This window comes from Pseudophryne corroboree, chromosome 1 (genome assembly GCF_028390025.1).
Source record: "Pseudophryne corroboree isolate aPseCor3 chromosome 1, aPseCor3.hap2, whole genome shotgun sequence".
NCBI lineage: Eukaryota > Metazoa > Chordata > Amphibia > Anura > Myobatrachidae > Pseudophryne > Pseudophryne corroboree.
In genome coordinates, this window is record NC_086444.1 from 742,623,462 (window position 1) to 742,650,963 (window position 27,502).

The 27,502-nt window shown below is 46.0% G+C and overlaps 1 protein-coding gene across 2 annotated transcripts in view; it reads right to left on the reverse strand.

Annotated features, from left to right (window-relative positions):
• Positions 1-27,502, reverse strand: part of LOC134941996 (tyrosine-protein kinase ZAP-70) — a 220,095-nt gene that overhangs the window by 107,683 nt on the left and 84,910 nt on the right. The gene's annotated exons all lie outside the window — the stretch shown is intronic.

The following is a 27,502-nucleotide window of genomic DNA, read 5'->3' on the forward strand; positions in this document are numbered from 1 at the left end:
ATACAATTATGGATGGACGAGCGACTGCCGACACAGAGGTAGCTACAGCCGTGGACTACCGTACTGCGTCTGCTGCTAATATAGACTGGATGATAATGATATAAAAAATATATATATATCACTACTGCAGCCGGACAGGTATATATTATATAATGACGGACCTGCTGGACACTGTCAGCACTGCAGACTCCTAAAGTAAGCTACTAGTATCAAGAAGATAGAAAAAAAAAACACGACAGGTAGGTGGTATACAATTATGGATGGACGAGCGACTGCCGACACAGAGGTAGCTACAGCCGTGGACTACCATACTGCGTCTGCTGCTAATATAGACTGGATGATAATGATATAAAAATATATATATATATCACTACTGCAGCCGGACAGGTATATATTATATAATGACGGACCTGCTGGACACTGTCAGCACTGCAGACTCCTAAAGTAAGCTACTAGTATCAAGAAGATAGAAAAAAAAAACACCACAGGTAGGTGGTATACAATTATGGATGGACGAGCGACTGCCGACACAGAGGTAGCTACAGCCGTGGACTACCGTACTGCGTCTGCTGCTAATATAGACTGGATGATAATGATATAAAAAATATATATATATCACTACTGCAGCCGGACAGGTATATATTATATAATGACGGACCTGCTGGACACTGTCAGCACTGCAGACTCCTAAAGTAAGCTACTAGTATCAAGAAGATAGAAAAAAAAAACACAACAGGTAGGTGGTATACAATTATGGATGGACGAGCGACTGCCGACACAGAGGTAGCTACAGCCGTGGACTACCATACTGCGTCTGCTGCTAATATAGCAGATATAAAAAATATATATATATCACTACTGCAGCCGGACATGTATATATTATATAATGACGGACCTGCTGGACACTGTCAGCACTGCAGACTCCTAAAGTTAACTACTAGTATGAAGAAGATAGAAAAAAAAAACACCACAGGTAGGTATACAATTATGGACGAGCGACTGCCGACACAGAGGTAGCTACAGCCGTGGACTACCGTACTGCGTCTGCTGCTAGTATAGACTGGATGATAATGATGTAAAAAATATATATATATCACTACTGCAGGACAGGTATATATTATATAATGACGGACCTGCTGGACACTGTCAGCAGAATGCGTTTATAGAATAAAAACACCACACGACGAGTGTTTAACTTTTTCAGGCAGACAATCACAATATACTGGTGGTCACTGGTCACTGGTCAGTCACACTGGCAGTGGCACTCTGGCAGCAAAAGTGTGCACTGTAAAATATATGTACTCCTGCTATAACTGCTCCCCAGTCTCCCCCACAATTAAGCTGTGTGAGCAGTGAGCACTCAGCACAGTCAGATATACATAGATGATGCAGCACACTGAGGCTGAGCACAGATATGGTATACTGTGTCACTGTGTATCGTTTTTTTTCAGGCAGAGAACGGATTATATTAAATAATAATAAAACTGCACTGGTGGTCACTGGTCAGTCACTAGTAAACTCTGCACTCTCTGAGTACTCCTAAGCTCCAGTAAATCAAGTGTCTCACTCTCACTATCTATTTCTATTCTAAATGGAGAGGACGCCAGCCACGTCCTCTCCCTATCAATCTCAATGCACGTGTGAAAATGGCGGCGACGCGCGGCTCCTTATATAGAATCCGAGTCTCGCGATAGAATCCGAGCCTCGCGAGAATCCGACAGCGGGATGATGACGTTCGGGCGCGCTCGGGTTAACCGAGCAAGGCGGGAAGATCCGAGTCTGCCTCGGACCCGTGTAAAAAGCGTGAAGTTCGGGGGGGTTCGGTTTCCGAGAAACCGAACCCGCTCATCACTAGTTTTGTGTTTTGGTTTTGGGTTCGGTTCCGTGGCCGTGTTTTGGGTTCGAACGCGTTTTGGCAAAACCTCACCGTATTTTTTTTGTCGGATTCGGGTGTGTTTTGGTTTCGGGTGTTTTTTTCAAAAAACCCTAAAAAACAGCTTAAATCATAGAATTTGGGGGTCATTTTGATCCCATAGTATTATTAACCTCAATAACCATAATTTTCACTCATTTTCAGTCTATTCTGAACACCTCACACCTCACAATATTATTTTTAGTCCTAAAATTTGCACCGAGGTCCCTGGATGGCTAAGCTAAGCGACACAAGTGGCCGACACAAACACCTGGCCCATCTAGGAGTGGCACTGCAGTGTCAGGCAGGATGGCACTTCAAAAAAATAGTCCCCAAACAGCACATGATGCAAAGAAAAAAAGAGGCGCACCAAGGTCGCTGTGTGACTAAGCTAAGCGACACAAGTGGCCGACACAAACACCTGGCCCATCTAGGAGTGGCACTGCAGTGTCAGACAGGATATCACTTAAAAAAATAGTCCCCAAACAGCACATGATGCAAAGAAAAAAAGAGCTGCACCAAAGTCGTTGTGTGACTAAGCTAAGCGACCCAAGTGGCCGACACAAACACCTGGCCCATCTAGGAGTGGCACTGCAGTGTCACGAAGGATGGCCCTCCCAAAAAATACTCCCCAAACAGCACATGACGCAAAGAAAAAAAGAGGCGCAATGAGGTAGCTGTGTGACGACTAAGCTAAGCGACCCTAGTGGCCGACACAACCACCTGGCCCATCTAGGAGTGGCACTGCAGTGTCAGACAGGATATCACTTAAAAAAATAGTCCCCAAACAGCACATGATGCAAAGAAAAAAAGAGCTGCACCAAAGTCGTTGTGTGACTAAGCTAAGCGACCCAAGTGGCCGACACAAACACCTGGCCCATCTAGGAGTGGCACTGCAGTGTCACGCAGGATGGCCCTTCCAAAAAATACTCCCCAAACAGCACATGACGCAAAGAAAAAAAGAGGCGCAATGAGGTAGCTGTGTGACGACTAAGCTAAGCGACCCAAGTGGCCGACACAAACACCTGGCCCATCTAGGAGTGGCACTGCAGTGTCACGCAGGATGGCCCTTCCAAAAAATACTCCCCAAACAACACATGACGCAAAGAAAAAAAGAGGCGTAATGAGGTAGCTGTGTGACGACTAAGCTAAGCGACCCTAGTGGCCGACACAAACACCTGGCCCATCTAGGAGTGGCACTGCAGTGTCAGACAGGATGGCACTTAAAAAAATAGTCCCCAAACAGCACATGATGCAAAGAAAAAAAGAGCTGCACCAAAGTCGTTGTGTGACTAAGCTAAGCGACCCAAGTGGCCGACACAAACACCTGGCCCATCTAGGAGTGGCACTCAGTGTCACGCAGGATGACCCTTCCAAAAAATACTCCCCAAACAGCACATGACGCAAAGAAAAAAAGAGGCGCAATGAGGTAGCTGTGTGACGACTAAGCTAAGCAACCCTAGTGGCCGACACAAACACCTGGCCCATCTAGGAGTGGCACTGCAGTGTCACGCAGGATGGCCCTTCCAAAAAATACTCCCCAAACAGCACATGACGCAAAGAAAAATGAAAGAAAAAAGAGGTGCAAGATGGAATTGTCCTTGGGACCTCCCACCCACCCTTATGTTGTAAAAACAGGACATGCACACTTTAACGAACCCATCATTTCAGCGACAGGGTCTGCCACACGACTGTGACTGAAATGACTGGTTGGTTTGGGCCCCCACCAAAAAAGAAGCAATCTCTCCTTGCACAAACTGGCTCTACAGAGGCAAGATGTCCACCTCATCATCATCGTCCGATTCATCACCCCTTTCACTGTGTACATCCCCCTCCTCACAGATTATTAATTCATCCCCACTGGATTCCACCATCTCAGGTCCCCGTGTACTTTCTGGAGGCAATTGCTGCTGGTGAATGTCTCCATGGAGGAATTGATTATAATTCATTTTAATGAACATCATCTTCTCCACATTTTCTGGAAGTAACCTCGTACGCCGATTGCTGACAAGGTGAGCGGCGGCACTAAACACTCTTTCGGAGTACACACTGGAGGGAGGGCAACTTAGGTAGAATAAAGCCAGTTTGTGCAAGGGCCTCCAAATTGCCTCTTTTTCCTGCCAGTATACGTACGGACTGTCTGACGTGCCTACTTGGATGCGGTCACTCATATAATCCTCCACCATTCTTTCAATGGTGAGAGAATCATATGCAGTTACAGTAGACGACATGTCAGTAATCGTTGGCAGGTCCTTCAGTCCGGACCAGATGTCAGCATCAGCAGTCGCTCCAGACTGCCCTGCATCACCGCCAGCTGGTGGGCTCGGAATTCGTAGCCTTTTCCTCGCACCCCCAGTTGCGGGAGAATGTGAAGGAGGAGATGTAAACGGGTCGCGTTCCGCTTGACTTGACAATTTTCTCACCAGCAGTTCTTTGAACCTCTGCAGACTTGTGTCTGCCGGAAAGAGAGATCCAACGTAGGTTTTAAATCTAGGATCGAGCACGGTGGCCAAAATGTAGTGCTCTGATTTCAACAGATTGACCACCTGTGAATCCTGGTTAAGCGAATGAAGGGCTCCATCCACAAGTCCCACATGCCTAGCGGAATCGCTCTGTTTTAGCTCCTCCTTCAATGCCTCCAGCTTCTTCTGCAAAAGCCTGATGAGGGGAATGACCTGACTCAGGCTGGCAGTGTCTGAACTGACTTCACGTGTGGCAAGTTCAAAAGGTTGCAGAACCTTGCACAACGTTGAAATCATTCTCCACTGCGCTTGAGACAGGTGCATTCCACCTCCTTTGCCTATATCGTGGCCAGATGTATAGGCTTGAATGGCCTTTTGCTGCTCCTCCATCCTCTGAAGCATATAGAGGGTTGAATTCCACCTCGTTACCACCTCTTGCTTCAGATGATGGCAGGGCAGGTTCAGGTGTTTTTGGTGGTGCTCCAGTCTTCTGTACGCGGTGCCTGTACGCCGAAAGTGGCCCGCAATTCTTCTGGCCACCGACAGCATCTCTTGCACGCCCCTGTCGTTTTTTAAATAATTCTGCACCACCAAATTCAAGGTATGTGCAAAACATGGGACGTGCTAGAATTTGCCCAGATGTAATGCACGCACAATATTGCTGGCGTTGTCCGATGCCACAAATCCCCAGGAGAGTCCAATTGGGGTAAGCCATTCTGCGATGATCTTCCTCAGTTGCCGTAAGAGGTTTTCAGCTGTGTGCGAATTCTGGAAAGCGGTGATACAAAGCGTAGCCTGCCTAGGAACGAGTTGGCGTTTGCGAGATGCTGCTACTGGTGCCGCCACTGCTGTTCTTGCAGCGGGAGGCAATACATCTACCCAGTGGACTGTCACAGTCATGTAGTCCTGAGTCTGCCCTGCTCCACTTGTCCACATGTCCGTGGTTAAGTGGACATTGGGTACAACTGCATTTTTTGGGACACTGGTAAGTCTTTTTCTGACGTCCGTGTACATTCTCGGTATCGCCTGCCTAGAGAAGTGGAACCTAGATTGTATTTGGTAACGGGGGCACACTACCTCAAGCAATTGTCTAGTTCCCTGTGAACTAACGGCGGATACCGGACGCACGTCTAATACCAACATAGTTGTCAAGGCCTCAGTTATCCGCTTTGCAACAGGATGACTGCTGTGATATTTCATCTTCCTTGCAAAGGACTGTTGGACAGTCAATTGCTTACTGGAAGTAGTACAAGTGGTCTTCCGACTTCCCCTCTGGGATGACGATCGACTCCCAGCAGCAACAACAGCAGCGCCACCAGCAGTAGGCGTTACACTCAAGGATGCATCGGAGGAATCCCAGGCAGGAGAGGACTCGTCAGACTTGCCAGTGACATGGCCTGCAGGACTATTGGCTTTCCTGGGTAAGGAGGAAATTGACACTGAGGGAGTTGGTGGTGTGGTTTGCGCGAGCTTGGTTACAAGAGGAAGGGATTTACTGGTCAGTGGACTGCTTCCGCTGTCGCCCAAAGTTTTTGAACTTGTCACTGACTTATTATGAATGCGCTGCAGGTGACGTATAAGGGAGGATGTTCCGAGGTGGTTAACGTCCTTACCCCTACTTATTACAGCTTGACAAAGGCAACACACGGCTTGACACCAGTTGTCAGCATTTCTGTTGAAATAATTCCACACTGAAGAGCTGATTTTTTTTGTATTTTGACCAGGCATGTCAATGGCCATATTCCTCCCACGGACAACAGGTGTCTCCCCGGGTGCCTGACTTAAACAAACCACCTCACCATCAGAATCCTCCTGGTCAATTTCCTCCCCAGCGCCAGCAACACCCATATCCTCACCCTGGTGTACTTCAACAGTGACATCTTCAATTTGACTATCAGGAACTGGACTGCGGGTGCTCCTTCCAGCACTTGCAGGGGGCGTGCAAATGGTGGAAGGCGCAAGCTCTTCCTGTCCAGTGTTGGGAAGGTCAGGCATCGCAACCGACACAATTGGACTCTCCTTTGGGATTTGTGATTTTGAAGAACGCACAGTTCTTTGCTGTGCTTTTGCCGCAAGTCTTTTCTTTTTTCTAGCGAGAGGATGAGTGCTTCCATCCTCATGTGAAGCTGAACCACTAGCCATGAACATAGGCCAGGGCCTCAGCCGTTCCTTGCCACTCCGTGTCGTAAATGGCATATTGGCAAGTTTACGCTTCTCCTCAGACGCTTTTAATTTAGATTTTTGGGTCATTTTTTTACTGATCTTTTGTGTTTTGGATTTTACATGCTCTGTACTATGACATTGGGCATCGGCCTTGGCAGACGACGTTGATGGCATTTCATCGTCTCGGCCATGACTAGTGGCAGCAGCTTCAGCACGAGGTGGAAGTGGATCTTGATCTTTCCCTATTTTTTTAACCTCCACATTTCTGTTCTCCATATTTTAATGCACACAACTAAAAGCCACCACAGGTATACATTGTAGATGGATGGATAGTATAGTATTATATTACTTATGGAGTACGAGTGACTGACGACACAGAGGTTGGTACAGCCGTGGCCTACCGTTCTGCTTATATATATAATATACTGTATATAACGGACCTGGTGGACACTGTCAGCAGACTGCTAAACTAGTATGAAGAAAAAAAAAACCACCACAGGTAGGTATACAATAATGTAGATGGATGGATAGTAAGTTTAGTATTATATTACTTATGGACGACGAGTGCACTGACGACACAGAGGTAGGTACAGCCGTGGCCTACCGTACTGCTTATATATATAATATACTGTATATAACGGACCTGGTGGACACTGTCAGCAGACTGCTAAACTAGTATGAAGAAAAAAAAACCACCACAGGTAGGTATACAATGTAGATGGATGGATAGTATAGTATTATATTACTTATGGACGACGAGTGCACTGACGACACAGAGGTAGGTACAGCCGTGGCCTACCGTACTGCTTTATATATATAATATACTGTATATAACGGACCTGGTGGACACTGTCATCAGACTGCTAAACTAGTATGAAGAAAAAAAAACCCACCACAGGTAGGTATACAATACAATGTAGATGGATGGATAGTAAGTATAGTATTATATTACTTATGGACGACGAGTGCACTGACGACACAGAGGTAGGTACAGCTGTGGCCTACCGTACTGCTTACATATATAATATACTGTATATAACGGACCTGGTGGACACTGTCAGCAGACTGCTAAACTAGTATGAAGAAAAAAAAACCCACCACAGGTAGGTATACAATGTAGATGGATGGATAGTAAGTATAGTATTATATTACTTATGGACGACGAGTGCACTGACGACACAGAGGTAGGTACAGCCGTTGCCTACCGTACTGCTTATATATATAATATACTGTATATAACGGACCTGGTGGACACTGTCAGCAGACTGCTAAACTAGTATGAAGAAAAAAAAACCCACCACAGGTAGGTATACAATGTAGATGGATGGATAGTAAGTATAGTATTATATTACTTATGGACGACGAGTGCACTGACGACACAGAGGTAGGTACAGCCGTGGCCTACCGTACTGCTTATATATATAATATACTGTATATAACGGACCTGGTGGACACTGTCAGCAGACTGCTAAACTAGTATGAAGAAAAAAAAAAAACACCACAGGTAGGTATACAATACAATGTAGATGGATGTATAGTAAGTATAGTATTATATTACTTATGGACGACGAGTGCACTGACGACACAGAGGTAGGTACAGCCGTGGCCTACCGTACTGCTTATATATATAATATACTGTATATAACGGACCTGGTGGACACTGTCAGCAGACTGCTAAACTAGTATGAAGGGAAAAAAAACCACCACAGGCAGGTATACAATGTAGATGGATGGATAGTAAGTATAGTATTATATGACTTATGGACGATGAGTGCACTGATGACACAGAGGTAGGTACAGCCGTGGCCTACCGTACTGCTTATATATATAATATACTGTATATAACGGACCAGGTGGACACTGTCAGCAGACTGCTAAACTAGTATGAAGGAAAAAAAAACCACCACAGGTAGGTATACAATAATGTAGATGGATGGATAGTAAGTATAGTATTATATTACTTATGGACGACGAGTGCACTGACGACACAGAGGTAGGTACAGCCGTGGCCTACCGTACTGCTTATATATATAATATACTGTATATAACGGACCTGGTGGACACTGTCAGCAGACTGCTAAACTAGTATGAAGAAAAAAAAAACCACCACAGGTAGGTATACAATGTAGATGGATGGATAGTATAGTATTATATTACTTATGGACGACGAGTGCACTGACGACACAGAGGTAGGTACAGCCGTGGCCTACCGTACTGCTTTATATATATAATATACTGTATATAACGGACCTGGTGGACACTGTCAGCAGACTGCTAAACTAGTATGAAGAAAAAAAAACCCACCACAGGTAGGTATACAATACAATGTAGATGGATGGATAGTAAGTATAGTATTATATTACTTATGGACGACGAGTGCACTGACGACACAGAGGTAGGTACAGCTGTGGCCTACCGTACTGCTTACATATATAATATACTGTATATAACGGACCTGGTGGACACTGTCAGCAGACTGCTAAACTAGTATGAAGAAAAAAAAAACCACCACAGGTAGGTATACAATGTAGATGGATGGATAGTAAGTATAGTATTATATTACTTATGGACGACGAGTGCACTGACGACACAGAGGTAGGTACAGCCGTGGCCTACCGTACTGCTTATATATATAATATACTGTATATTACGGACCTGGTGGACACTGTCAGCAGACTGCTAAACTAGTATGAAGAAAAAAAAACCCACCACAGGTAGGTATACAATACAATGTAAATGGATGGATAGTAAGTATAGTATTATATTACTTATGGACGACGAGTGCACTGACGACACAGAGGTAGGTACAGCCGTGGCCTACCGTACTGCTTATATATATAATATACTGTATATAACGGACCTGGTGGACACTGTCAGCAGACTGCTAAACTAGTATGAAGAAAAAAAAAACACCACAGGAGTGTTTTTCAGGCAGACAAACGTATACTGGACTGGTGGTCACTGTCAGCAAAACTGTGCACTGTACTCCTGCTATAACTGCTCCCCAGTCCCCACAATTAGGCAGTGTGAGCAGTGCACTCAGCACAGATATATCATACAGCAGTGCAGCACACTGAGCACAGATATGGTGGAGCGTTTTTTTTAAGGCAGAGAAACAAAGGATTAAACTAACTCACTGGTGGTAAACCCTGCACTGTACTCCCTAACAGCTGCTCCCCGTCCCCAATCCTCCCCACATAACTAAGTCACTCAGTTTACTCTGTTCTTTTCTAATATAACGGAGAGGACGCCAGCCACGTCCTCTCCCTATTAATCTCAATGCACGTGTGAAAATGGCGGCGACGCGCGGCTCCTTATATAGAATCCGAATCTCGCGAGAATCCGACAGCGGGATGATGACGTTAGGGCGCGCTCGGGTTAACCGAGCAAGGAGGGAGGATCCGAGTCGCTCGGACCCGTGTAAAAAAAAGGTGAAGTTCGGGCGGGTCGGATCCCGAGGATCCGAACCCTCTCATCACTAATGTTTATATGAGGAGTGACACCTCTAATAAGGTCAGCTTCACTGATGTTGGAAGGAGGTGGGTGTTGCTAGCCACAGTGACCATGACCAACGGGGGAGAGACAGAGCCGAGGCTGCTGTGCTTTGAGTGCAGACTCAGCTGCACTGATCCCAGAAGGAGGATGCCATTAGACTGCCTGTCTCTACTGGCCACAGTGATTGGGACAGATGGGGAAGGCAGAGCCACGGCTACTGTGCTTCACTGATGCCAGCAGGAAGGCATGCACATGAGCTCCCTGATCACTGTGGCCAGCAGTAATTAGCACACAATGGGGACGGAACTGCGGGTACAGTGGGGCCAGGAGGTCCCCTGACCTTGCCGGCTGCTAGAAGATTAGCTTCCAGCAGCCACCCAGTTGGTGTTCATGACTGGCCGCATCAGATGCTACCACACCAGGTAAGTGGTTAAATCATCATTAGCATTTGTCTCATTGCTCTACACCAGTGTTTTTCAACCACTGTGCCGTGGCACACTAGTGTGCCCTGAGCAGTCTCCAGGTGTGCCACCATAGAAGCACAGCCAGTCCGGTCAGTGTTTTGCCACTACTAAGGCCCTGGAACGATCAATACTGGTGGGTTTAGTGGTTGCAGAGCCAGTTCTAATTTTGGACCTGGGCAGTGTTCGGCTCTTCTGGCTTTCTCAGATGTGGCCCTGGCATTACCTATGGAGAAGCTGCAACATGACCTCCTAGGACACGCAACTGCACCATGCATCACCATTATATTTGAGTGTGCCTTGGCAATATTTATATCTTGTTCAGTGTGCCGCAAGTTGTAAAAGGTTGAAACTCTCTGCTCTACACATTATATTTTATATAGAAGCTTCCTTTTTCTTACAATCATCGTAAGGTCATCACCTGATGTCCATTGTTACCCATCATGTATACACAGTGGTTGCAGTGGAAATACTGAAGCAGTAGCATGATAAAGGTAATCGAATGGAGTTTGATAGTTTTGTAATTAAAGCAAACAGGGAAGGGGCATAGGTGGTCATTCCGAGTTGATCGCTAGCTGCTTTCGGTCGCTGTGCAGCGATGAGGCAAAAAAAATGGCACTTCTGCGCATGCGTATGCGGCGCAATGCACACGTGCGACATACTATTACAACGAACAATGCCGTTTCACACAAGGTCTAGCGAAGCATTTCTGTCACACTGCTGGCCGCAGAGTGATTGACATGAAGTGGGCGTTTCTGGGTGTCAACTGACCGTTTTCAGGGAGTGTTCGTAAAAATGCAGGCATGCCAGGAAAAACACAGGCGTGGCTGGGCGAACGCAGGGCATGTTTGTGACGTCAAAACAGGAACTGAACAGTCTGAAGTGATTGCAAGCGCTGAGTAGGTTCTGAGCTACTCTAAAACTGCACAAGAAAACTTTGCCGCCGCTCTGCGATCCTTTCGTTCGCACTTCTGCTAAGCTAAAATATACTCCCAGTGGGAGGCGGCATAGCGTTTGCACGACTGCTAAAAACTGCTAGCGAGCGATCAACTTGGAATGACCACCATAGAGTATTGCAGGATACCAGCCCACTTTCACCACTGCAGGTATATGTGTATATACATTTTATTACGTACTGATCATTTCTTAAAATTTTAATAATCACGCTCCACATTCAGTACACAACCATTGTGTCGTAGTGTAGTAATGTAGTTCCATTAAGATTCCTTGCTATTGGAGTTTTCCCCATCTAAATGCTCTTTTAATTGTTAAGTATAGGTTTATATTGTATTAAACAATAAAGGGGTAACAACAATATTCATCCTATATCCTGTGTACAGTAGTAAGTTTATGTTACATATGAGAAACATAAACAGAGTATGAACCACTTCACTATACTGTAGCCTATACAAATACCGTAAGCTAACTACAGTATGGGCTAATTACTTACACATGGACATCTCCTTCCAGGAGCTTGTAATAGAAAAACAAGTCATTATGGTGAAAGTAAAAATCTAATTTTCAAGAGAAGAAAAATGTACAAACATAATTTATCTCAAGTCCACATACAGTACAACAGCGCACAGCTCATATTAAAATTTAAAACCACAGAAAAATGCCTACCTACAGTAGGTTCTATTTTATTTTTCCATTGACTGTGGAGGTTTTTTTTTTAGAGAGCTTTGAATTTCTTTCACTAAGCCTTCTTTTCCCTTTTTTCCACATGTATATCCTTCAATAATGGTCAACTGGCCAACTGTAGATATCCGTTTCCCATTCCATTTAAACCTATAGAGGCTCTTCACACAAACTGGCAATCTAGTTATATGAATGAATATATAGTTTGTATTCAGAATGAGAGTATTACAGTTCTGCTGTTAAAGTCATGCTTAGAGCATTTTGGAGTGGGTTCTAAGGCTCGTAATGAAGACAAAATTTGGAGAACAGGTAACTCAAAGGATGATCTACAACTAACAATTTCTTCTTCAAATAAAAATTAAATAAATTGTTAAACATTTTGTCAACCAGTGAAGAGCTCTACAATTGCTATAGCAACACTTTACTGAAGAATGGGTTATCAGCCACTACTTTCAGACATCTTTGCTACCCTGATCACCAGACCTCACTACATATACGACTTTTAATTGTGTGTTTTTTTAGAAACGTATTGATTGGTAAGTAGAGGCGTAACAAGGGCATGTGCCCTGGGCGTTGCTGGCCAGGGCAATATATTACACAATAGAGTGACATCCCGCCAAGTGTTTGTGTAGACTAACTGCACTACCACATCTCTGCTCCCTGTGTTCCTGATTGTCCAGGTGAGTATGCAGAGTCAGCACCAGGGGCAAATGCAGGATTTGTAAAGGGTTTTTTTTTCCATCAGACAAATTTCCCCACGACTTCCTCAGAAGCAACGTCAAATCACACGATAAGATTTTAGGACTTTATATGGGATACGATTAATTTGCCGGCTGTCGGGATCCCGGAGGTCAGGATACCGACTCTGGAATCCTGCCAACCAACAATGCCGCCAGCCGGAATCCCGGCGCAACAGGGCTATTCCACTCGTGGATGCCCACAGAGTGGCGAGGGCAGCAAGCCCGCAAGAGGACTCAGCGATCACCCCGCTACGGCATTCTGGAGGATGGAATGCCGCTGTCAGGATCCTGACAGCTGGCAACCCATCCACCGGTAATAAATACCAAACCCCTTTCTACACCTCACTTGCTATATGCTATGATTTTAGACTTCAGGTGCTATTAATATATTTGTATCTCAGGGAGTAATTCAGAACTGATCGCTAGGCTGCATTTTCTCACAGCCTGCAAACAGGTCTGAACTGCGCATGCGTATGCACCGCAATGCGCAGGCTTGTCGGACGACTGCACCGGGCATTGGTGCATAGCGACGGGATGGTGCAAAAAAAGAGATTGCACGGGCGATCGCAAGGAGATTGACAGGAAGAAGGCGTTTGTGGGTGGCAACTGACCGTTTTCTGGGAGTGTCAGGGAAAACACAGGCGTGTCCGAACGTTTGCAGCGAGGGTGTCTGACGTCAAATCCGGTCCCGAACAGGCTGAAGTGATCGCAGCAGCTGAGTAAGTTCTGGGCTACTCAGAGATTGCACAAAATCAGTTTGTGCAGCTCTGCAATACATACGATCGCACACTTGCACAGCGAAAATACACTCCCCCTGTAGGCGGCGACTATCTGAACGCAGGACAGCAAAAAAACACCTGCGAGCGATCAGGTCTGGATTACCCCCTCAATCAAATAGCAATCTGGTGCTATTACCTTTGTTAATTTGGCTTGAAAAAGACTTGTATATACAGTGTGTATATATATATATATATATATATATATATATATGTAGCGGTGTGATTCGGCACTCAAGGCGGGTATTGAACAAATAGTTGCTGCGGTGCCCTCTGTGGATCTGTAGCAGGATCCCATGTAGCAAAAGGAGGACAGCGGCACTCTGCAGACTGTAGAGTTGGTTAAAAGATCTTTATTACGGACCGTAATAAAGACCTTTTAACCAACTCTACAGTCTGCAGAGTGCCGCTGTCCTCCTTTTGCTATATATATATATATATATATATATATATATTGCATAAAGCTAATAAATTAGTGCACATGTACAAAAATGTTGTTATACTGTGTTTAAAGCCCTTATGAATATGAAGCAATGGTTGATTGGAGGCAGAGGTTCCTTACTGAGGTCAGCTAGGAAGGGAGCAGTCTGTGGTGGTCACATTCAGATATGGCAGCCTCACAAGACTTGAGACCATTAGCTCTGGTTCACCTGCACCTGGCTGAGAGAGGTCAGTGTGTGTAGCTCTAACCAGCGGGTCCGCGAATCACGGCAAAATGCAGCGAGTGGGTGGAGCCTAATGCCGAGAGTGGGCGGAGCTACACTTGCAAGCCGCGATTAGCAATAAAATTGATTTGGTCCATCAGGGGGGCGGGGGGCACTGCAGCACCGATTCCTGTCCTGCTTTCTAAATCCCCATACACATGCACGCTCATGTGTTCACGGTATCCGGTCTGTAGGTCGACAGCACTTAGGTCGACACTCATTAGGTTGACCACTATTGGTTAACATGCATTAGGTTGACATGGACAAGGTCGACATGGGAAAAGGTCGACATGGGAAAAGGTCGACATGAGTTTTTCACATTTTTTGATCTTTTTCATACTTTACGATCCACGTGGACTACAACTGGGAACAGTAACCTGCGCGAGACACCTTTTATTTATATGGATCCACAAGGGACACGGTGCACTAATTGGGGTTCCCAGTCACTTTATGCATAAAACGACACCAAAAAAAACGGGGAAAAAAACTCATGTCAACCTTTTTCCATGTCGACCTTGTCCATGTAGACCTAATGTCCATGTCGACCAATTTCAGGTGTCGACCTTGTAACTGTCGACCAATAGTGGTTGACCTAGTGACTGTCGACCCTATGATCCACACCCATATGCACATCATCTCCCACCTCCCGCAATCGTGGGTGACCCCCCCCCCCCCACCCCATTCAAGGGTGTACAGCGTCCCCACTACTCCTACAAGCGTACATGTCCCCCCTGCTCACAGGTGCACAGCGTTCCCCCCCTCCTATGGTCATGGGTGCCCCCCACTCCTGTTGATTCCTTAACTTTACTTTTCTTTTCTTCCACTTGGCTTTTAGGCTTTACATAAGGAAAGACAGAATACATACAACTGTCTAGAACCTTTATAAATGTATCTGAAATTATATATATTTTATGTGTGCTGACTTCCTCTGTAACAGCTGTTGTATGCCATCCCGCTCCCCCTGCTCACGTGTGCACAGAGACCCCCCCCCCCCCCCCCCCACTCACTCAATCACAGGTGCTCTCCCATTCCCCTGCTGGTGGTAGTGACATGCAATGAGGAGAGGAGGAGAGGCAGGTGAGGCAGAGCCTTTTGTGTCATATTCTAGTATATGTCAGAGTTTTGACTATGTAAAGTATATGGAAATTACAAAGAATATATAAAAAATATCTTCTTTGCATTATTCTAATAATTTTTATAGTCAAAACTCTGGAGTAAAAAGTCTATGGCAGGGAAGGTAGCATTCCTTTTCCGCATATCTCTGGTCGAAAGTTTGAAACTCAGCAAATTTTAGCAATAAATATACACTGCTGTAACTGTCTATAATGCCCACATGAACACTTGGGCCCATATATTGAGTGTAAATTGGCTGTGGTACTAGCCAGTACCTCCTGAGCCATTTACCTCACCGCATGTCCCTGGCTCACAGGTGCAAGGCATCCCCCCTCAATCGCGGGTGGCCCCCTTTTCCCCGCTCACTGGTGGGCACTGCTTCCCTTCTGCCCTCTCTCTGGTTCACGCTATTCCCTTATCATTTCTTTTTTACATTTTTAATTTTATCACCTCATTAGTGGAGAAAAGACTGCTTTTCAGTGTGTAGCATTAACATTTTATTATATTGAATTTACTGTACCCACAATGCATCCATCAGGAATACTTTCCCTTGTTCTTCACGTGTTATGTCACTCTATTCAAGGTTTCATCATTAAAAGTAAATGAGCAACACCACTGTTGAGTCTGTACTGTGCAGCTGTTACCACTCTATTATACCAGTGCCGTATGAAGGGGTAGGGGGGGCCAAGGGGGTAATTACCCCCTGGCCCCGCTATTTCAAGTGCACCCCCCAGCCAGAGCTGCTGTACAGGAACAAATTTTCCCATTTCTAGGCTGCACCGGCAGCAGGACTGGTAGCTGCTAGGAGAGCTGCTGCTGGGGGCGGAACGTGGAGACGGACAAATTCATCCCAGACTCCTGGAACTGACGGACTCAGCAGTCTGTAGCCGCAGCGGCGGTGCTGCTACCTCCCCTTCTCCGTCGGCATCAGTGACTAGTAGACGCCGACGGCACTGTACAGCTGAACCTGGGGGATGAGACATTCATGATGTCTCATGCCACCAAGAAGGTGACGTGCGGGAGGCTAGAGTAGAGTGTGGAGTCAGAATCTGAGTCTGACTGAGGTTAGTGAGAATGTAAAGCTAGTAGATGGTAGAAAATCATTAAATGTATTTTAAAATCATTAAATGTATTTTAAAAGGTGGGTAGAGTTTCATTAAATATGTAAAGGGTGGGAGTAAGGGGGTGTACATTAGAGATGAGCGGGTTCGGTTTCTCTGAAACCGAACCCGCACGAACTTCATGTTTTTTTCACGGGTCCGAGCAGACTCGGATCCTCCCGCCTTGCTCGGTTAACCCGAGCGCGCCCGAACGTCATCATGACGCTGTCGGATTCTCGCGAGACTCGGATTCTATATAAGGAGCCGCGCGTCGCCGCCATTTTCACACGTGCATTGAGATTGATAGGGAGAGGACGTGGCTGGCGTCCTCTCCATTAGAAATTAGATTAGAAGAGAGAGAGAGATTGTGCAGAGTCAGACAGAGTTTACCACAGTGACCAGTGCAGTTGTTGTTAGTTAACTTTTATTTATTTTAATATATATCCGTTCTCTGCTATATCCGTTCTCTGCCTGAAAAAAAACGATACACAGCAGCAGCCAGTCACACAGTGTGACTCAGTCTGTGTGCACTCAGCTCAGCCCAGTGTGCTGCACATCAATGTATAAAAGGCAAAGCTTATAATAATTGTGGGGGATACTGGGGAGCACTGCAGGTTGTTATAGCAGGAGCCCCCAGGAGTACATAATATTATATTAATTTAAAATTAAACAGTGCACACTTTTGCTGCAGGAGTGCCACTGCCAGTGTGACTAGTGGTGACCAGTGCCTGACCACCAGTATAGTAGTATATTGTTGTATGTATTGTATACTATCTCTTTATCAACCAGTCTATATTAGCAGCAGACACAGTACAGTGCGGTAGTTCACGGCTGTGGCTACCTCTGTGTCGGCAGTCGGAACTCGGCAGGCAGTCCGTCCATCCATAATTGTATTACAATATATACCACCTAACCGTGGTATTTTTTTTTCTTTCTTTATACCGTCATAGTGTCATACTAGTTGTTACGAGTATACTACTATCTCTTTATCAACCAGTGTACAGTGCGGTAGTTCACGGCTGTGGCTACCTCTGTGTCGGCAGTCGGCAGGCAGTCCGTCCATCCATAATTGTATTATTATTATAATATATACCACCTAACCGTGGTTTTTTTTCCATTCTTTATACCGTCGTCATAGTGTCATACTAGTTGTTACGAGTATACTACTATCTCTTTATCAACCAGTGTACAGTGCGGTAGTTCACGGCTGTGGCTACCTCTGTGTCGGCAGTCGGCAGGCAGTCCGTCCATCCATAATTGTATTATTATTATAATATATACCACCTAACCGTGGTTTTTTTTTCATTCTTTATACCGTCGTCATAGTGTCATACTAGTTGTTACGAGTATACTACTATCTCTTTATCAACCAGTGTACAGTGCGGTAGTTCACGGCTGTGGCTACCTCTGTGTCGGCAGTCGGCAGGCAGTCCGTCCATCCATAATTGTATTATTATTATTATAATATATACCACCTAACCGTGGTTTTTTTTCCATTCTTTATACCGTCGTCATAGTGTCATACTAGTTGTTACGAGTATACTACTATCTCTTTATCAACCAGTGTACAGTGCGGTAGTTCACGGCTGTGGCTACCTCTGTGTCGGCAGTCGGCAGGCAGTCCGTCCATCCATAATTGTATTATTATTATAATATATACCACCTAACCGTGGTTTTTTTTTCATTCTTTATACCGTCGTCATAGTGTCATACTAGTTGTTACGAGTATACTACTATCTCTTTATCAACCAGTGTACAGTGCGGTAGTTCACGGCTGTGGCTACCTCTGTGTCGGCAGTCGGCAGGCAGTCCGTCCATCCATAATTGTATTATTATTATAATATATACCACCTAACCGTGGTTTTTTTTCCATTCTTTATACCGTCGTCATAGTGTCATACTAGTTGTTACGAGTATACTACTATCTCTTTATCAACCAGTGTACAGTGCGGTAGTTCACGGCTGTGGCTACCTCTGTGTCGGCAGTCGGCAGGCAGTCCGTCCATCCATAATTGTATTATTATTATAATATATACCACCTAACCGTGGTTTTTTTTTCATTCTTTATACCGTCGTCATAGTGTCATACTAGTTGTTACGAGTATACTACTATCTCTTTATCAACCAGTGTACAGTGCGGTAGTTCACGGCTGTGGCTACCTCTGTGTCGGAACTCGGCAGGCAGTCCGTCCATCCATAATTGTATTATTATTATAATATATACCACCTAACCGTGGTTTTTTTATTGCGCCTCATTGCGCCTCTTTTTTTCTTTGCGTCATGTGCTGTTTGGGGAGGGTTTTTTGGAAGGGCCATCCTGCGTGACACTGCAGTGCCACTCCTAGATGGGCCCGGTGTTTGTGTCGGCCACTAGGGTCGCTAATCTTACTCACACAGTCAGCTACCTCATTGCGCCTCTTTTTTTCTTTGCGTCATGTGCTGTTTGGGGAGGGTTTTTTGGAAGGGCCATCCTGCGTGACACTGCAGTGCCACTCCTAGATGGGCCCGGTGTTTGTGTCGGCCACTAGGGTCGCTAATCTTACTCACACAGCTACCTCATTGCGCCTCTTTTTTTCTTTGCGTCATGTGCTGTTTGGGGAGGGTTTTTTGGAAGGGACATCCTGCGTGACACTGCAGTGCCACTCCTAGATGGGCCCGGTGTTTGTGTCGGCCACTAGGGTCGCTTATCTTACTCACACAGCGACCTCGGTGCAAATTTTAGGACTAAAAATAATATTGTGAGGTGTGATGTGTTCAGAATAGGCTGAAAATGAGTGTAAATTATGTTTTTTGAGGTTAATAATACTTTGGGATCAAAATTACCCCCAAATTCTATGATTTAAGCTGTTTTTTAGGGTTTTTTGAAAAAAACACCCGAATCCAAAACACACCCGAATCCGACAAAAATAATTCGGTGAGGTTTTGCCAAAACGCGTTCGAACCCAAAACACGGCCGCGGAACCGAACCCAAAACCAAAACACAAAACCCGAAAAATTTCAGGCGCTCATCTCTAGTGTACATTAAATAGTTAAGGGGTGGGGGGATCATTAAATATCGAAGGGGTGGGGTTGAGGGCGGGGAGGGGGGATCATTATAAATATTATTAGAGATGAGCGGGTTCGGTTCTCAGAGAACCGAACCATACCGAACTTCATGCTCTGAACCTGGTTATGAGCCCGGCTCGGGTTTTCCCGTCTGACTCAGAAACCAGAATGAGGCAAAACGTCATCATCCCGCTGTCAGGTTCTCGCAGGATTTGGATTCCATATAAGGAGCCGCGCGTCACGGCCATTTTTACTCCAGTCTCGGAGAGTGTATTGAGAGGACGTGTCCTCAGTGTCTGTGTGGGCGGGAAAGTGGGGTGGCGAGTCTTGTGCTGTGTTGTACTGCTCAGTCCAGTCCAGTGTTGTCAGTGTATTGTGCTGCATCAGTCCAGCCAGTCACAGTGTTGGTGTCCTCTGCTGCTATATGTCCCCAGTGCTGCTGGCTGCTGTATAAGTCCCTTGCATTTTTGCTGTGTTGTCTTGCATCAGACCAGGGGTAGTGTCTCTCTTGTGCAGCATCAGCCCAGTGACCAGTCACAGTGTTGGTGTTCTTTGCTGCCATACATCCAGTGTAGCTGTATAAGTCCCTTTCAGTGGTGCTGTGTTGTCCTGCATTAGACCAGGGGTAGTCTCTTGTGCAGCATCAGTCCAGTGACCAGTCACAGTGGTGGTGTCCTCTGCTGCCATATATCCAGTTTAGCTGTATAAGTCACTTTCAGTGGTGCTGTGTTGTCCTGCATAAGACCAGAGGAAGTCTCTTGTGCATCAGTCCAGTGACCAGTCAAACAGTGGTGTTCTCTGCTGCCATATATCCAGTGTAGCTGTATAAGTCCCTTACAGTGTTGTTGTGTTGTGCTGCATCAGACCAGTGGTAGTGTCCTGTCCATCAGTCATTACAGTGACGAGGCAGTCACAGTGGTATACGCTGCTGCTATATGTCCACTGCTGCCGTATAATAATAACAATAATAATAACAACAACAACAACAACAACTCCCTTACAGTGTTGTTGTGTTATGCTGCATCAGACCAGTGGTAGTGTCCTGGCCATCAGCCATTCCAGTGACCAGGCAGTCACAGTGGTATACACTGCTGCTATATGTCCACTGCTGTCATATAATAATAATAATTATAACAACAACAACAACAAGTCCCTTACAGTGTTGTTGTGTTGTGCTGCATCAGACCAGTGGTAGTGTCCTGGCCATCAGTCATTCCAGTGACGAGGCAGTCACAGTGGTATACGCTGCTGCTATATGTCCACTGCTACAGTATTAAAATAATAATAATAATAATAATAATAATAATAATAATAATAATAATAACAACAACAACTCCCTTACAGTGTTGCTGTGTTGTGCTGCATCAGACCGGTGGTAGTGTCCTGGCCATCAGCCATTCCAGTGACCAGGCAGTCACAGTGGTATACGCTGCTGCTATATGTCCACTGCTGTCATATAATAATAATTATAACAACAACAACAACAAGTCCCTTACAGTGTTGTTGTGTTGTGCTGCCTTAGACCAGTGGTAGTGTCCTATCCATCAGTCATTCCAGTGACGAAGCAGTCACAGTGGTATACGCGGCTGCTATATGTCCACTGCTACAGTATTAAAATAATAATAATAATAATAATAATAATAATAACAACAACAAGTTCCTCACAGTGTTGCTGTTTTGTGCTGCATCAGACCAGTGGTAGCGTTCTGGCCATCAGTCATTCCAGTGACCAGGCAGTCACAGTGGTATATGCTGCTGCTATATGTCCACTGCTGACGTATAATAATAATAATAACAACTAGAGATGAGCGGGATCGGTTCCTCGAGATCCGAACCCCCCCGAACTTCACCTATTTTACACGGTTCCGAGGCAGCCTCGGATCTTCCCGCCTTGCTCGGTTAACCCGAGCGCGCCCGAACGTCATCATCCCGCTGTCGTATTCTTACGAGATTCGTATTCTATATAAGGAGCCGCGCGTTGCCGTCATTTTCACTCGTGCTTTGGAGATGATAGCGAGAGTACGTGGCTGCGTTCTCTCAGTTTCTGTGTTCACTGTTCAGTGTGCTGCAAATATCTGTGCTCAGTGTGCTGCAAATATCTGTGCTCAGTGTGCTGCAAATATCTGTGCTCAGTGTGCTGCAAATATCTACGTTCTCTGCCTGAAAACGCTCCATATATGTGCTGCATTGTAGGAGGACAGTGCAGAATTTTGCTGACCACCAGTATATATATAGCAGTACAGTACAGTAGTCCACTGCTCTACCTCTGTGTCATCAAGTATACTATCCATCCATACCTGTGCTGCATTTTAGTTGTGCGCAGTATATAGTAGGAGGACAGTGCAGAATTTTGCTGACCACCAGTATATATATATATAGCAGTACGGTACAGTAGTCCATTGCTCTACCTCTGTGTCGTCAAGTATACTATACATATCTGTGCTGCAATGTAGTTGTGCGCAGTATATAGTAGGAGGGGACAGTGCAGAATGTTGCTGTGACCACCAGTATATATATAGCAGTATGGTACAGTAGTCCATTGCTCTACCTCTGTGTCGTCAAGTAAACCATCCATACCTGTGCTGCATTTTAGTTGTGCGCAGTATATAGTAGGAGGGGACAGTGCAGAATGTTGCTGTGACCACCAGTATATATATAGCAGTACGGTACAGTAGTCCACTGCTCTACCTCTGTGTCATCAAGTATACTATGCATCCATACCTGTGCTGCATTTTAGTTGTGCGCAGTATATAGTAGGAGGGGACAGTGCAGAATGTTGCTGTGACCACTAGTATATATATAGCAGTACGGTACAGTAGTCCACTGCTCTACCTCTGTGTCGTCAAGTATACTATGCATCCATACCTGTGCTGCATTTTAGTTGTGCGCAGTATATAGTAGGAGGGGACAGTGCAGAATGTTGCTGTGACCACCAGTATATATATAGCAGTACGGTACAGTAGTCCACTGCTCTACCTCTGTGTCATCAAGTATACTATGCATCCATACCTGTGCTGCATTTTAGTTGTGCGCAGTATATAGTAGGAGGGGACAGTGCAGAATGTTGCTGTGACCACCAGTATATATATATAGCAGTACGGTACAGTAGTCCACTGCTCTACCTCTGTGTCGTCAAGTATACTATGCATCCATACCTGTGCTGCATTTTAGTTGTGCGCAGTATATAGTAGGAGGAGACAGTGCAGAATGTTGCTGTGACCACCAGTATATATATAGCAGTATGGTACAGTAGTCCACTGCTCTACCTTTGTGTCGTCAAGTAAACTACAAAAGTTCAGTAAAATTACCAAAAAAAATCAAAATTAAAAGCGTCTGATGAGAAGCATAAACTTGCCAATATGCCATTTACGACACGGAGTGGCAAGGAAAGGCTGAGACCCGGGCCTATGTTCATGGCTAGTGGTTCAGATTCACATGAGGATGAAAGCACTCATCCTCTCGCTAGAAAACTGCAGTGCCACTCCTAGATGGGCCAGGTGTTTGTGTCGGCCACTTAGGTCGCTTAGCTTAGTCACACAGCTACCTCATTGCACCTCTTTTTTTCTTTGCATCATGTGCTGTTTGGGGACTATTTTTTAAATCTGCCATCCTGTCTGACACTGCAGTGCCACTCCTAGATGGGCCAGGTGTTTGTGTCGGCCACTTGGGTCGCTTAACTTAGTCACACAGCTACCTCATTGCACCTCTTTTTTTCTTTGCATCATGTGCTGTTTGGGGACTATTTTTTAAATCTGCCATCCTGTCTGACACTGCAGTGCCACTCCTAGATGGGCCAGGTGTTTGTGTCGGCCACTTGGGTTGCTTAGCTTAGTCACACAACTACCTCATTGCACCTCTTTTTTTCTTTGCATCATGTGCTGTTTGGGGACTATTTTTTAAATCTGCCATCCTGTCTGACACTGCAGTGCCACTCCTAGATGGGCCAGGTGTTTGTGTCGGCCACTTGGGTCGCTTAGCTTAGTCACACAGCTACCTCATTGCACCTCTTTTTTTCTTTGCATCATGTGCTGTTTGAGGACTATTTTTTAAATCTGCCATCCTGTCTGACACTGCAGTGTCACTCCTAGATGGGCCAGGTGTTTGTGTCGGCCACTTGGGTCGCTTAGCTTAGTCACACAGCTACCTCATTGCACCTCTTTTTTTCTTTGCATCATGTGCTGTTTGGGGACTATTTTTTAAATCTGCCATCCTGTCTGACACTGCAGTGCCACTCCTAGATGGGCCAGGTGTTTGTGTCGGCCACTTGGGTCGCTTAGCTTAGTCACACAGCTACCTCATTGCACCTCTTTTTTTCTTTGCATCATGTGCTGTTTGGGGACTATTTTTTTAAATCTGCCATCCTGTCTGACACTGCAGTGCCACTCCTAGATGGGGAAGGTGTTTGTGTCGGCCACTTAGGTTGCTTAGCTCAGTCTCACAGCTACCTCATTGCACCTCTTTTTTTCTTTGCATCATGTGCTGTTTGGGGACTATTTTTTAAATCTGCCATCCTGTCTGACACTGCAGTGCTACTCCTAGATGGGCCAGGTGTTTGTGTCGGCCACTTGGGTCGCTTAGCTTAGCCATCCAGCGACCTTGGTGCACCTCTTTTTTTCTTTGCATCATGTGCTGTTTGGGGACTATTTTTTAAATCTGCCATCCTGTCTGACACTGCAGTGCCACTCCTAGATGGGCCAGGTGTTTGTGTCGGCCACTTGGGTCGCTTAGCTTAGCCATCCAGCGACCTCGGTGCAAATTTTAGGACTAAAAATAATATTATGAGGTGTGAGGTGTTCAGAATAGACAGGAAATGAGTGGAAATTATGGTTATTGAGGTTAATAATACTATGGAATCAAAATGACCCCCAAATTCTATGATTTAAGCTGTTTTTGAGGGTTTTTTGTAAAAAAAAACACCCGAATCCAAAACACACCCGAATCCGACAAAAAAATTTCAGGGAGGTTTTGCCAAAACGCGTCCGAATCCAAAACACGGCCGCGGAACCGAATCCAAACCCAAAACACAATACCCGAAAAATTTCCGGTGCACATCACTAGTCATAAGTATCTCCTTTATATTAATCTAATCATTATTACTGTGTAAATGGGGTTGGGAGGCACTGATTGTGGTGCTTCCCATTGTCAATGGGAAAGGGGCCAGAGCGGGGGGGGGGGGGGGGGGGGCGGCAAGCCTTTGGCAGTAAAAGCCCATTGAAAATACATTGAAAAGCGGCACCATTAGAAATGCCGCTTTCATACAGGGACGTGCTTTCAACCCGCGAAAGCACACCCCTGTCAGTGAGGCCAGAGTGATTGGCCAGCAGATCTGTCACTGGATCCGCTGTCATCACTGTGTGGGCGCGGCGGAGGTGCGGGCGGCGGTGGCGGCGGGATGCGGCAGAGGTGATAGTATTAGTGGCAGGCAGGGATCCGAGATCCCTGCCTGTCATTCTGTTATGCACACCAGTGCCTGCAGGAATGTACTGGTGTCAGAACTGTTATGCACTCCAGTGCCTGCAGGAATGTACTGGTGTTTGGACTGTTATGCACACCAGTGCCTGCAGGAATGTACTGGTGTCTGAACGGATAGGTATGCAAAGCAAATGAACTCACAGACAGACACAGAAGGTGATAGGGTAACAAAATACACACAAAGTGAACAGAGAAGCCCAGAGGCTAAGGAACTGGGTGTCTCCCTAGTATTAGTAATGCTCAGATGGGAAAAGCAAGATGTTGTGTTTTAATACGTAGAGAACCCGAAATGCTGTTGCTAAGGGCAACAGCAAAACCCTAAAGGGTTACCAATGGGTGTGGCAGTAAACTCCTTGGTCAGAGATGGAATGATAGACACAAGGAGAGTCTCCACAATCCTAATTCTCACTTGCAGTGCACAGGTTCAGCTTACTGCCACTAAACTGACACCTGACACCTTGCACAGTGAGACAGGATTTAGGCAGGCAAGTCTTAGAATACAGCCGCAAACTTGCTAAGTTCACAGAGTAGTAAAAGAACCCCAGCAAGCTAAACGACTGACTTCAGTCTTACTGCTAGGTCTGGATTGGCAGAGTGTAGTACCAAATCCCCAGGCCTATTTGCAGTAAGCAACAACAAATACAAAGCTACACAGTACTGGCTAACTTTCAGGAACTGACTAACCAACAAAGATTCAGCAGCATCTGCTTAACCTGAGAAGAGGCCTTATAAAGCAGGTGCTGTCCACGCCCCACTCAGACCTCACAGACTGTGGGCACAAAAACCAGCACCGGATCCCCTGCCGTGCACAGAGCCTGTAACCACTGCACAGCAAAAGACCCGAACCGGAGTATCAGCTGCGCTCAGGTTACTCCGCTAGCACTTGTCTCCCGGTTGCCATGACGACGTGGCAGCACAGGGCAGGAGACCCTAACAGTACCCCCCCTCTGACGAGGGATCAAAGAACCCCTACCACCGGGTTTATCGGGGAACTGCGAGAAGAAAGAGCGTATCAGTCTGGGGGCATGAAGATCACAACTGCGCACCCACGACCGCTCCTCCGGGCCATACCCCTTCCAGTGCACCAAAAATGACAGCCGACCCCGAACCATCTTGGAGTCAAGAATCCTTTCAACAACAAACTCCCTCTGGCCACGTATCAGAAGAGGGGAAGGTCTTCCACTGGAAGAAGGATTACTAATCGCCCGTTTTAAAAGGGAACAATGAAATGTTTTATTGATACCCAAAGAACGGGGCAGATCTAACTGAAATGCCACCGGATTGATAACCCTGGTGATCTTATAAGGGCCGATGAACCGGGGGCCTAACTTATGAGATGGCTGTCTCAACTTCAAATTCTTGGTAGACAACCAGACGAAGTCTCCTAATTTGAAGCTGCAGGGTCTTTTCCGCTTATCAAAAACCCTTTTGGTCACTAATGACACAGACACAAGGGCTTTCTTCACTTTCCGCCAAATACCTCTAAGGACCGAAACCACAGAGGAACCACCAGGCGTGGAGTCCAGGGGGTCAAAAGAATTGGCCTTAGGATGATGCCCATACACACAAAGGAAGGGAGAGATCCCTGTAGCAGAGTGAGCCGCGTTGTTATAGGCAAACTCCGCCATGGACAGATGAGCAACCCAATCAGTCTGACACTTGGAGACATAACACCTGAGGAACTGCTCCAAGGACTGGTTCACCCTTTCAGTCTGCCCATTAGACTGCGGATGGTAGCCTGACGACAAGCTGACAGAAATCTGGAGATCGGAACAAAATGCCCTCCAGAATTTGGCCACAAACTGGGATCCGCGGTCAGAGACCACATCAAGTGGCAACCCGTGGAGACGCACAACATGCAGCATAAATAATTCAGACAGGCGTCTGGCCGATGGCAGCCCAACCAGTGGAACGAAGTGCGCCATCTTCGATAACCTGTCAACGACAACCCAGATGGCTGTCATCCCCGAGGATTTGGGCAAGTCCACCACAAAATCCATTGAAATGTGGGTCCATGGCTTAGATGGGATAGAGAGTGGATGTAATGGGCCAACAGGAACCCCTCTAGGAATCTTATTTCGGGCACAGATGTCACATGCCCGAACCCACTGATCCACATCCTTAGCCACCGAGGGCCACCACACCGCCCTAGATAGCAACTCCCGAGTTCTGGCAATACCCGGGTGACCTGCCGACTTCTTGGCATGGAATTCCAGGAACACTCGCTGTCTTAACCTAGGAGGCACAAACAAAAGACCTACCGGAAGGTCTGGAGGAGCCTGCTCCTGTGCTCTAAGGACTAATGATAAGAGGTCCTGGGTAATGCCCACTTTAATACATGATGGGGACACAATGGGCAACGGCTCCTCGGTGGTCTCCTGGATTGGAGCAAAACTCCGCGAGAGCGCATCAGCCTTGATG